Here is a 13,716-nt window from a genome sequence, read left to right on the forward strand (position 1 = left end):
GCAACTCTGAAAGGCATAGCTAGCTATGGTACATGTGTGTGGGGCTGATATACCCAGATATACAAGAGGAATCATCATTGCAATATATCACTTTTGGCATTTTACCAGCCCCATTTGACCATTTTCCTAAACAAATTATTTTAAGTGTATATTACACTACATTTTTAAAATTTTGTTTTAAATAGAAGATCTTTTACAAGATGCCTAAAAGATTATTTTACGAGATAGACTTAGTGGTGAGTTTTCCAGTCTAAGTAAATAAGAATCCTATGGGAACTGAGAATTTGGGATACATTCAAACAAACACTGTAAAGTTTTGAGAAATGCCAAGTTCTTTCAAAATCGGTGTGTGTGTGTGTGTATGTGTGCACTATGTGTTTGTATAGTCAACAATCTCAGAGCAATATGGTATGCCAGTTATTAATTCTGCTCATTGCAGATGGCTTCATTATGTGTATTTAATTTCAGTACTTAAGCAAACATACAATAGTAGGGCTTACAAACTGCTTTAGTATATGATGGTTATGTACAGTCAAATGAAATGGAAACGAAAGGGAAACAACTGATACTGCTTGGGCTGGAGGTAAATCTATATTGATGGGATTAAGCCATTCAGAAGCATCCCTCGACTTGAATAGCCCTAAAACCACCAATTGCTTTGTTTGCAGTGTTGAGAAGGTACTGATCGCTAGAGCCTTAATTTGTCGCAGCAGTTAAGTGCTCCAATTCCTCAGCGCAATAATTGCCACATGTTGAGTGTGCAGATGTCTAAACACGTGGGAGCACTTCCCGTTCCTAAAGACAAATGAAGATTTTCATTTTGTTTTGTAAACGTGTCAGGATTTATCACTTAGTCATGTGTCATGCATTAGGGTGTTTATACAATACGGCTTTCCACACCCTGGTTCTGGACTTCTATGATTTCAACAACAAGGCTGTGGCGTAACGAGGGGTTTGCCAAACCTTTGGCTGGACTAAAGAGAAATGTGAGATGAGAGTGCCTAGTAAATGGTAAGTAAGGTTATTCCCAAGAGGGAGACAAGTGGGATTCACCTATATCCTCATAGCCTGCTTGATCAAAGAGACATCATCAGCACGACAGATGGACAATAAAATAAGAAAAAGGAGAGAAAAGTAAAATTGAAATAATGATGTCCACTATTAGTAATTATGTGCATCCATCCGTATTACACTGGTACTGTATTGAATTGCATCTGTGGCTTCTCCTCAGTTTCCATGTCCCATCCAAACACTGAATATCTGACTTTTTAAACTTTCCCTTTCATATAAATAGCTACATTTCAAAGCAAATTGTTTCGAAGTTTGTATATATAACATTTTATCAGAGGCATGCTGACTGACTGTAATAATATTTCTGAAATAACTGTTCCAAGTGGAAACAGGAATAGACAGAAATTGGGAAGTCTGGAGGTGGCTTGGGCACCAAGCCCAAAGTTTACTTCGTTTCAGTTTTGAGTTTTGGAGTTTCAGGCTGATGTTGGTGCTGCAGGTTTGGAGTTTCTCTCACTAGGACCGAAGTCCAGATCTGAATGTTCATATATAGTGAATAACATGTAATTTGGAGTCTCAATATATAGTCAGTGTCTCTGAAAGTCTTTACAACTAAAGCCAAGATTAGCTGCGAAGATGTCAAAATAGCTAACTGGTGTTTCTAATGAGCTTTTGTATTTTTTGATCTAAAAATACAGATAATAAAAAGTGGCTAAGAAGGAAAGTATCACCCTCTCTACTCTGTTACCCTTTTGGGGGCTGATACTCTTTTTTGTGTTGTTTGCAGAAAGGAGGGGGAAAAAAACCCTCAAACCAACAGTTATTTATCTGTTACCAGACAAAGACTGTAAAGAAATCTAAGAAGCCCATCCCAGCACAAAAGCCTGAACTCTTTGACCTCTCAGGCCTCAGGCCTGGACAATTGGCCAAGCTGGGCTTTTTCCTGAGAACTGCCCGAGGGCAAAGGCTGAGAAAAGATGCACATTGTTCCTCGCACCATCCATTAAATGCAAGGACTGAAAGGCAAAAGGAACTTACCAGGTTATAGCAGTGTTGAGAATGCAGCTTGACACTCATTTTCAAGGTAATGTAATAAAGGGAAAAAGTGAGCTGTAGAGATCTTAATTCTTTAAAATTTAAAAGCTAATTTTGTGTCTTTTAGTCAATTTCCTATGCAGGAAGGAAGAATTTATTAACTGACTTCTGATGTTAAATGGAGTGCTAATGGGCAAGTACAACAATTCAACAGGTGCCAAGTAGAAATATAGAGACATTATATCAATATTAATCTTAAAGCCTTGTGAATGCCTTGATAGGGGGTTTCATTAGACAGGTTGTGATGGGAAGACCCCTGCCACCTGCAAAGTGAAAAGGGGGTTTGGGTCTCCTGTTTAAAACATTTGAATGTTTGCATTGCAAGATATTTTAATGGAACATTTGGAATTTTGTACCATTGAAAATTGTCGTTTGTTGAGAGAGGTTGTCCCAAGCTGGAAGCTCCTCTTGGAAGAGATGCTGTATTGCATGCCTGTCTCGGCCAGGGCAGCGATTCTGGAGAGCAAAAGTATTTCCAGCATTGAACATTCAACTGGAAACCTGAACACCCATTATTACTTTGGATAGAAGTCAAAGGAACAGTTGAACCTGCTAAAAATCTACACAACCACTATTTCACAGACTAATCTTCTGCCAGTAAACAAATGCTGACTGTAATGTACTTCTGATTTTGACCTCTGAGTTGAAAACTTTCTGTACAAACACCAGCTGATGAACAGGTCACTTTGCTTTCAAGACAAGACTCTCAGAGTCTCACCCCACACAGCAGGTCCCTGATCCAGATAAAAGACTTCAAAATGTCCAGCAACAATTTTCACTGAACAATTTTTTCATTGTTCCAAGCTGTCAAATTATTAGTGGGAAAGGATTAGTGGGAAACGGAAAAGTGTTTTTGTCTAACATCATATTCTTGATGTTTTCAGATGGAAAAGTTCCACGTTTTATGAAGAAGGTTTGAAAATTTCAAGATGTAAGAAAATTATAATTTTAAAAATGACAAAGAAAAATCAAAAGAAAGATATTTCTCAGTATGACTTTTTTTTTTTTTTTTTCATCCAGCTGCACATATTTTATGGTTGAAAGTGTGTTTTTTGCAGACTATAAACTTTTTCATTCTGTATCGAAAACAAACAAAAAGGAAGACACAGAAATTCCCTGGAATAGGAGAACCATGTGGCTCTGCTCCTCTTCAGTAATGCATTAAAAATAACAAATAACGGATATTTAGCAGCACTGAAATAATAATAAAACTTTCAATGGAAAAAGGGGGACTCAGTTAACTGGAAACCTTTTTCCCAGGGTTTTAACTCCTGTGAGATTTATCACCAACCATCTTATCTGCCTGGCTCTAGTTTTTAATGCTGTTTTTTTAAGTAGCAGAAACAGCCTTTGGTAAAAGTGCCCTAGAAATTGCATACAGGTAACAAACTATGGCATAAACAGGTATGGTGATATCAAAGCAGCAACAGCCCCTTCTCTAAGGAAGGTTTTGCTGTGTGACAGCCACGGGGAATGCCTGAGCCTGCTGCTGTGTGTAGGCAGAGAATAAATTCCCCTGCTCCCAGCCTTTCACGCTGGACTTAGTTGAAGCCACCGCAGAGATTTCACCTTCCTCCGAAAGTTCAGAGCACCACTCCCCCAGCCCTACCACAGCTCTGAGCTTGGTACAGGAGGATGTTGTGAGCATCAGCAGCAGGTTTTTTGGGGAAAAAAACTGCTTCTTCTCGTGCCAGGGAAGCAGGAACAACCCCAGCCCTCTGCTCAGCCCCTTTCCAGAGGATGTTGCACAACCCGGCTGCATCATGTTCTTACTCTGTCATGTCCCTTTGCGAGCGGTGTCATAAACAGCATCTTATTCATTTCAGCGGCATGCTGCAGAGAAATATCACACGGTAATCCTGCGTAGTTGGGCCAGAAAAGGAAATAAAAAAACATGGAATGTGAATGACACACACTCTGGGGCTGCCTGACACCGGGCTTTTTTGGTTTTTTTTTCTGTGTGAAAATGGTAAAAGGCTTGATCTCACATGAAGAATTAGTTTCCTGTTCTAAAAATAGCAATAACAATCAGAATAACAATCAGAATAAAAATCCCCCCCCAATCAAATTTATATTTTTTATGTTCCGGCATCATCTAAGCATTCCTCTTACCCTCTTAACTCTGTAAATCAAAAGTAGACCTAAAGAATTCAGCTCAATATGATATACGTGAAAATATGCTGAGTGGGACTGGCGGCATCTCTCATTGCCAGTCAAAATGTAATTTGGAAAAAAAAAAAAAGGCAATTAGACCCCCAAAACCAGGGAATACCAGTGCTGGGGTGTAAGGAAGTGAGAGGGGGGAGATTTGAACATGCAGTGTTATTGTTTAGTAAAACTTTATGCAAGAAATACAATGATGTCGAGTTTCATAGCTGCCTGATGTATTCAATAATTTTTTATTCAAATATAAATATATAAGATACTGAAAAGCAGCTTTCCCTAGTCCCTTAAAATTCCAAACTGTACAACCAGTTCCCATAAATGACTAATTTTATTTTAAATGAAGCTAATTTTTGGCGAGGTCTTGAGAAGAAAAAAATATTGGATCTGCAACAAAATCCATATTTTCCCCCCACACTGTATCTTAAAAATGTATCCAGACTAACAGCTTGTTTCCAGATGATATTGGATGCTCCATTTAGTTTCCAAAATAGAGTTTTTGAATCTGGTTGTGTGACACGGAGATCGGATACGGGTTCTAGATTTTTACCCCCTCCACTTTGTGAGGTTCAGGCTGGGGTAACTGCACATGCTATTGGCTAAAAAAAATTAAAAATAAAGGTTTGCAAAATCTGGACCTGGGATACTAAGCGGAAGAGCTCAGTCCTTCCCCCCTATGGCGGGTGGATTTATTGGGTGTCACGATGACACAATGTGTCTATTCGAAGCAGAAGAAAGCCCCCTACTTAACCTTCATCTTTTTGTGTGTGCACGTACCAGAAGGCACCACACTGTTGCTGGAAAGCAAATAATTAGTGACATGTTCTGTAACACCATTGCTATTTAAAGTTAAATCAGTGGGTTAACGCTTCTCGAAATGTGACATCCGTGAGGGATGCTCGCTCCAGTACTGTTAGTCATTTGGTGGTCTCTGGAGTGACAGGATCAATGCCCCGAGTTTTAAACGTCTTGGTTGCGACAGGAAAATAAAAAGTGATTATTGGAAAAATTTAGAGGGAGGAGAAGGGTAGGGGGTGGATTTCACAGCGGCTGACTCTTTCTCCCCAAATTGTCCCATGGGGATGCTGGTCCTCAGCCCTGTATCTGACCTTCACCCCAGCACAGGGCTTGGTGGGGCCCCTCTCCTTGCAGGCTGGTGGGGTAAGGAAAAGCATGTGAGATGGACTTTGGAATTGTAAAATCCCCAAAGGCAAAGCCCAGAGCTCCCGAGGCATCTGTACAGCACTAAACACTCTGATGGGCTTGAAAGAATGAATCCCAAGAGTTTATAATTACGCACCAATGATGGAGAGAGGCTCTGGAGTTGATTTTGCTCAAAGAACTGAAGCTAAGCCATTCTTCGTTAGGGCAAATGGCCTGAACAAAACTCTTTGCTTGGTGAGAATAAAATCCAAAAGCATTGAAGAAAGAGAAAAGAAAAAAAAAAAAAAAAGAAGAAGAAAAAGGAAGAAATAAACCAGTCAAATCACATTTTACTTCTTCTTACCCAGGAGATTGACACAGTAGCTTTTTTTTCTCTTTCCCACTTTCCATTAAGCTGGTTCTTTAAAACACATCTGAACTTTTCCCATCCTGACGATTCCCACGGACAATTGGCAGAGAATCTAGGACAACTTGCAATGCTGGGATTTTTTCCAGGCATGAGTAACTTGTTAAAAAGCCACTATTTCCCTAATACTAACAGTAAACAGAATTCACATCCACATGAAATCCTCTGTGACCCATCGGGGAAAGTTTTTTGTATATTTATATAGAGAGATATATGAAATCATTTAATTCCTTTATCCATCAAGCACTTGGAACTCAGCATGTCCGTTTATATTTCACTTATAAAAATAAATATACACATGCATGCCAGGCTAGATTTAAAGGCATCCTTTTCCCCTGGTTGACAGCTCCATGCCTGTAGTTTAATAAGGGAAAGCTTTAGAAAGAACAGTATTTAAAATAAAGTCATTGAGCCATGTTTTATGTCACATTGATGAAATATAACTCCATCACACCTGCTGCTCCTACTGCTTTGGGTGGTGGACAACTCTGTTGAGTCATTACTTACTGAATTTCTCAGCATTTAGGAACTTGTGCTGTTGGGCAAGCAGAAATTTCAGGCAGACATCCACTGCGTAGATGTTTTAAGTGTACAATGATTTGAAAACATGCCCAGGTGATCATTCCCTTTTGGGATCTATTGATGTAGCAAGTATCCATTCAAAATAAACTTATTTTGGAGTATGAAGGCCAAACTGTGGCTCTAGCCCTGCCCACACTGCATCCCACCACAGCAATGGGTTCTGCCTAGGTAGCTCAAAAAAAGTTGTAAATTTCTAAAAATAGATACTGGCTATTTCAGATAATTTAGTAGTCTAAAAATATAAAGCAGCCCTTTTAAAGGGCAGGGACAACAGCTTGTCAGAGGGTTGGTAAACTCTGGTTTGCCTGTGGGTGAAGTGTGGATGCTGTATGGGATGGACCAAACAGATGCTTGAGAGAAAAAAAAAATCAGAATGAGCAAAATACTATGCAAAACACTTTGAAATTTGTTTTATCTTAAGTATAATCATGTAATCCTAAATCATATGGCTAGAGTTGGGTGATGTGCAAACTTTTCCATGTTTCTGACTTTTTCCCATCCAAAAATGGTGTGAAAAGACAAAGCTGTGATTTCTTTCCAGAATGTATTTCCAGAAAAGATCGATTTTTGGAAGAATCAAAAGAAAATGTACTGGCTTGGGACTGCTTTCCTCTTGGAAGGCTTTGGCAACCTCACACTTCCTACAAGCGAAATTAGGTGGTTTTGCCCAGTATTTTGTGCGCAGACCTGATCTCAGCTCTTGGGTCTCTCCGCAAAACATTATTCTCATTAACAAGAACCATTAACAAGCCTATTTAATCAGGCTAGATTTCCTCAGTGGGTTGTGGTTTCTTTGTTGGCAAAGTGGACACTTTCCTTGGGGAAAATATCTCATAAAAAAGGGAATTATCTGGTCAGAATAGCATTTTCACTTAAACATTCCCAATCGTGCTTATCATTCATTGCTGATTTAGGTGGGGAGGGTGACTGAGGTTGAACATTGAAAGTGCCACAGAGCAGAATGATTCCCAGGCAGCCCAAATCATCCAGCTTTCCTGACCATCCTGAAAAACAAGCCGGATCCTTCCTTGGAATTGTGGTACATGTAATCTTCCATTATAATAGTGATCCAGCAATAAAACAAACCAAACCCAAAAAGAATTGGTTCCATCTCTGGCACATTTACTAGAGTTTTATTAGTTCTGGCATAATGAACAGTATTCTGCATTTAAATAAAATAAAAGTATAGTAGTTGCAGCAATAGGCTGTATTTTTGCTGCGTGGATGAAAAGTTTCAGTCTTGCTGGGAATAAGCAGATTGCTTTTCCCAGCTCCTCAAGAAGTCAGTGCCAATCTTGTAAACTCTTTGAGATCTTCTCAAAGTATAGCTGAGACCAGAACCATTTTTCTTCTCTGTAGTTACATTGCTAGCTTTCTGCATCTAATGGGTATTCCTTTGACTCGGGAGTTCAAGACCAGGCCCAGAGAGTAAAAAAATTTTACCTAAAAAAAGCCCACCGTTTGTGACTAAATCTGGAGAGCAGATTTGATGAACCCCTCCTTTCAGCATTAGCAATTTCCCCAGCCCTCCAAAAGGTCACGTTTGAGGACTTCTGTGAGAAGGAACAGGGAGATGTTCTGTGGGAGCTCCTTGAATTTTGTTCTCATGGAGCTCAAGTCATTTTAAATGATGAGAAAGTTAGTGTAGTGTTTTTCTCTTTATTTGTGGTGTCTCAAATTATTTTTTATGAAGTTATTTGTACACATTTCAGCACTTCCTGTTTGGGAGCAGACGTGGGGGCTGAAATACCATGAGAAAAATTTCTTATCCTGATGGTGATTTAGATCTGGCTAAAAGGAGGATGCACTTAAAATCCTCACAGAACTTCTGTTTTTTATCCAAGTTCTTCCCTGATTTACAAAAGTTGTATTTTGACTGGCAGACCAGATATTTTCTGATTTTTAGACCACACAAATATTGAAAGTATGGCTCCTAACTGGACTTTGAGGTTTGCAGTGTCACTAGATAATATCTAACAAGTAGAATGTCAGCGTGAGGTTAAGTGACTTCTGTACCAGTCTGATTTTAGGCTGGACACTCTGAAAGTAAATCTCACTTTAATTTGTAAAAATGCTATATTTACTTCTATGTCTCACCAAACATAGTTTGTATTCTATGTACAGAGGCTGTAAAAAATGCTGGTTTTTTCCCTAATGACTTCTTATGTCACAGGTATTTTTTGTTGGCTCAGGGCAAACGAAAGAATGCAGCATTGCCATCAACAGATGTATCACCAAACAACCCAGTTCTGTCTGACTTGGTTCTTGGCATCTGTGTGCTATTTCTGTCAAACTCAATCAAACTGAGTGTTAATTTTTGAAGCAAAACCCCTATGATCATTTCACTTGTGATGTAAGCCAGATCTAACCTCAAGACTGTCAAAGGCCAGAAGTCAATGACCCAATTTTGCATGCCATGCACTCCCTATCAGTAGCCAGTGCTTTTCTTGTTCCTCATTCCTACTTATGCACATTATTCCTTCTTTGAGAAATTTGTTATAGATGTCAATTATATAAAATACAGCCTGGTTGCAACTTTAAGAAGCTTTGTCTATAGCACACTGTGTTAACTAGATCCCAGAGTGTATGTGAGGTAAATTTGGAACCTCATCCAGACAGGAATCTGATTTTGCAAAAGGAAATACTCCACTAAACCTTCACGCAACTGCAACCAAATGCTGAGATTCCCCAGTGAAAACTTCAGTGAGAAATTTGTGCTTGGTTAATGCAATTATGGAGCTTTCTCTAATTGCTCACTCACTTGGAATATAAGATGGAGTAATCTGAGTATTTTAGGACCTTTCTACTCTGATTATTTTGTAGAGCCTAGTGGGACAAGATTTCGACCTAGATTTCTGCATTCACCTGAGCTGAACTTGGGTTATGACAGTTCATCAGTGCTGGTTTTCTTTGATTTCTTCGTAGTGTTATTTTTTTTCTCTCCTGAGGAAAGGAAGGTAAAATCCTACCAGTATAAATTTAGCTTGTGTTTTGCAAAACTAGTAAATAGTAACCCAGGTCAATTAGAGAATTGCAATGAAGTGGAAAAAAGCCATGTTAAATAAAAAACGGGGAGGGGAAAGGGCTTCGTACATTGATAATATCTCCCTACCTCTCTTTTGATCAGCAGGAGCACTTCGTAATAAGGCAGGGGAATGTCTTCTCTCTGGGAATGAATTTATTCAGAGTTGGTGCGAGCATGAAACCTCTGCATATTTGGTCTCCTGATCACACAACCTCTTCTGCTTTTGCAGACTTCACCTTCCCCCATGCACAGACTGAATTTCAGGAGACCAACCCTTTTAGGACAGCACGAGTTTCACAGTCACCTGTGAACCCTGTCTTGAGTGGAAAAGATGTGGAGAAGATATAGTGAGAAAGAAAAAAAAATAGTCTTATTTATGTATGTAATTATGGTAAATAAATATGAGAGAGCTAAAGAAGTATTAACTGAACTGTGAAACAGCCATTGGATGAATTCAGTTCAAGTTGGCTAAAGAACAGTAAGTTAACTGAATTTAATACTGAAAGTCCTTCTAAGGTGCAGGTCTCATTGAAAGTACCGAAGGAACCTACGTACCTTATTAATGCATAGACAATTTAGTAGAGCTGGATGAAAAAACTAATTTGGCTGCATTTTGGTTCCTTGCCCAGTCCCATTTTCTGACAAAATTTATTTAAGCAACATTTTTTCTGACAGATGTAACTGCATTAATGATCCAGACATTGTCAGTCTCCTGCGTATTTTCCTTTTGGTGTGATTGTGTATCCCAAATCCATATAAACAGAAGATATTTGCTTCAGCTGGCTTGCACACAGATCTTACACCATGTGAAAAGTTAAAAGCAGTCAGGCTGTGACGGTGTCAGTGGTTGCTGGTCTCTGAACGCAATTCCAAATGCATGAACCTATTTTTAGAACACTACATTCGTTTTCTTTTTTTTTTTCTTTTTAAACCGTAACCTTCATGAAAAGACTGTGATGTATATTACAGCCACACAGGGCTGAAAAAAAAAATCGCATTAGCAGTGAAACAATAATCCTGCTGCCAAATGTACAAATATTCGCTAATAACTGCCGTGGTCCTGCAAACCCAGAGGAGTGCTTCATCTTTTTCTTCTGGCCTGGTTTTTGACAGAGGGCTTCCCTTAAATCCGTCTGCCACTCAGCTGTTCACAGCTCTCTGATTCATACCAGCCCGCTCTGCGCAAGGTCCCCTGTTTTCTTCTCTTGGAGTGGTGCTGGCTATATTTGCTCATTATAGTAAAATATATATAGTCAAATGAATGGGACAGATGCTCAGGTATACACACAAACTCCCAGTGTTCCTCAGGTGAACCTGGCTGCAGCAGGACATCACCACAAACTGTGATGTCTAGACCTAAAAGGGACGTCTATGAAATTAATTGGCGCTTTAAAATAAAAGGCATTTAATGTAAAACTGATAAATCCATTAAATGCGTATTACGACTGCCATTGCTTTATTCAGGGAAAAGATTTATTCATGGAACAGTTTTCTATTGCTTGTGCAGTTATCAGTGAATAATGATCTGGCAGTTTCATGCCTGAATTCCAGGTAGATAATAAAAACAAAACAAAAGGATTAATGTATTTTATCTGTTTCCATTCCATGTCTATTTGTGCAACCCCCTGCAGAGCTGCAGGCATGCAAATAAGAGCAGAGAAATTGGTCTGATACTGTAGCTCCTGTGTGGCTGTGTATGCAGTGTGCTGGTGTTCGCAAAGCCATGGCTGTTGTATTGCTGTAAGAGCAGAAGAATTTTGTCAACAGATGAAGTCCATCGGTACGACCTCAAGGCACACATTTCCCAAGGCACAGTCTCCTCAAAAGAGCCCAAAAGTCCTAAAATCACTTCTCCAATTCAAACTCCACATTGCATCCTGTAAGTCCTCATGAGGCTTTGCTTCACCTTTTGGGTCCACAGTGTTCATCTCCAAACAAAAGCATGTACCATCCGTGTGAGTAAACCCTCAAAACATGCTCTTATTTTATACACAAGCCGGGGAGCAGCTGGGAGACATTGCGGTTTTCTTTTTTATTTTCTCCTTTTTTTTTTTTCTTTGTTTGCTGCCCCATCTCTGACTTGGAGGGTCAAATCCATGGCAAGTTCATTTCTGGGCCAACTCTGCCAAATTATATGATGTGAATTAATGTCTACTAGAGCTTAGAACAGCAAACTCTGATTTAAGCTCTTAGGTTGAACTTGTCTACAATTGTTGAGGTGAAAGGCCAGTTCATACCCATTAATTAACCTAATCCATCTCAATCTACTTTATTTTATACCTTTTAGGGTTTGTGACTCTAAGAAATATATTTAGATAAAGCAATACTGTTAAAATCCAGGAACATTGCTAAAGACACTCACCACCTACTATTGGTTTATACTAGAGATTACTTCAAACATTTTTTAAATGCTGGGAACTAATTTAATCATATACTTTTTAGTTAGTCCCAACACAATGAACAGTTTTCTATCCAATTGATTTAAATAATAACTCTGTTAATGTCAGGGTTATTTTTTGATTCTGACTTTTAGTCCGCTTGTAGTAATTTCATTAATAGGCAAACATTATTGTTAGACTTCCCCTGTTTTTTCTCTTCCACCTCCTCCCTTATTGTGAGTCTAGTGCTAAAACACATGAAAATGAGGGAGTGCAATTACCTTGTGAAAAGTGAACCTAAACATGACCCCTAAGTACAGCTTTTAGGGGCCGTTGTGTACGTACCAGCAGGCAGAGAATATTGAGAAAGATTAGCAAGGTTCAAGCTTTATCTAAAAGCATATGGGAATTTCTTAAGAGGATCTAATCTAAAAATAGGATTAAGATGTATTACTAGATGTCTATCCCCTAAATATTCATTTTTAAACTGAAGATGTTTAATGACTGAGTAATATTTAATAAGTTATTAGTTGACCGTAGAGGCTTCTGAAATTGAAATTCCTTGGAAATGTCTATCACGATAATAATTCATAACAATTTTAAAACAGCATCTTCATTGGAATGGTTCTCTGTCATATTTTAGAAGCCCATTTAAAAAGTATGGGCTGTTTTAGTTTTTTGGTGGTTTTTAATACTATACAGAGAACAGAAAATCATGTATGCCCTAGTATCGAAATACCTGAAGTTAAATGGAAATGAGCAGAAAGCAGTCATGAATAATTTGAGATTTTATTTGTAAGAATAAGATAAGCATCTACATATTTATCTATTTTTATCTGAATGTTTTTATCCTGGAAAACAGTCCAAAACTACGGAGCAGAATGTGATATTTAGGCAAGACGCACTTGGTGTGTTTTGTGTGGCTGTGCCTCGCACATGACGCCTATGTTATACAATACAGTCAGACAGTTCATTTAAGGTACAGCAGATCTTATTGATCTACGAAAACCTGGACCACATCTGAAAGAAAGCATTTCTCAAAGATTCAGGTTTTCTGCAGTGAGATAAATGAAGAAAAGCTGCAATAATGCACAGGATTTCCAGAACAGTCAGAAATAGGGGAGAATGCAGATAAGCCCTGATCCACTTTTACATTTGGATTTTTATCTCAATTTTTCTAATACATATCCACACTTGAATCTTGGGTTGTGGCATTTTCTGCTAAAAGTTGTGGTAAATCTGAAGGCTGGGCCCAGATCGAGGTTACCTGCTCAAAGTCACGAGGTAAGTCAGAGTTCTCCTAAGCTATCTATCTCAGCATTAGCTCTCCCACAGGCACAATGTCTTATGCTAAGTCAAGAATATCATCCAAGTACGTTTCTTGTGATATTTGGAAACATATTTCACAGAGGAGAGGAATATCTGAAGAATATAATAACGGAGATTTTTTGATTGGATTTCCTCCTCTCTTCCCTGTGGAAGTATTTTTTCAAGTCCCAGATAGCTATAATAATTAAAAAAAAAAAAAATCACTTCTACAATTCTTAGAATTTCTCCTGAATCTGAAGGCTGTATATGTACCTTCAATAAATTCTAGTTTCACCAGTTCCCACACATGGAGAAACCTATTGTCCTTCAATAAGAAAATAGAGAGATTGAAGATCTTCCTTCTGGAGTGGCAGAGGCAAAAATGTTGTTTTTGTGGAAAGCCATGAAATTCCTAATTATTTCCAGCATTTCATCCATTGCTCTGCAAGATGGGAGGGAGAAGTAGTGATGCAAAGCTAGTGAAGTTGTAGTAACCTTATAGTAGCACTTGGAAATAGTTCTCCCTTCTTCCTCTCCTTCAGACCTGCTGGAGGCTGGCACATAAAACCTGAGACACAGCTATG

This window comes from Patagioenas fasciata, chromosome 12 (assembly GCF_037038585.1).
Source record: "Patagioenas fasciata isolate bPatFas1 chromosome 12, bPatFas1.hap1, whole genome shotgun sequence".
NCBI lineage: Eukaryota > Metazoa > Chordata > Aves > Columbiformes > Columbidae > Patagioenas > Patagioenas fasciata.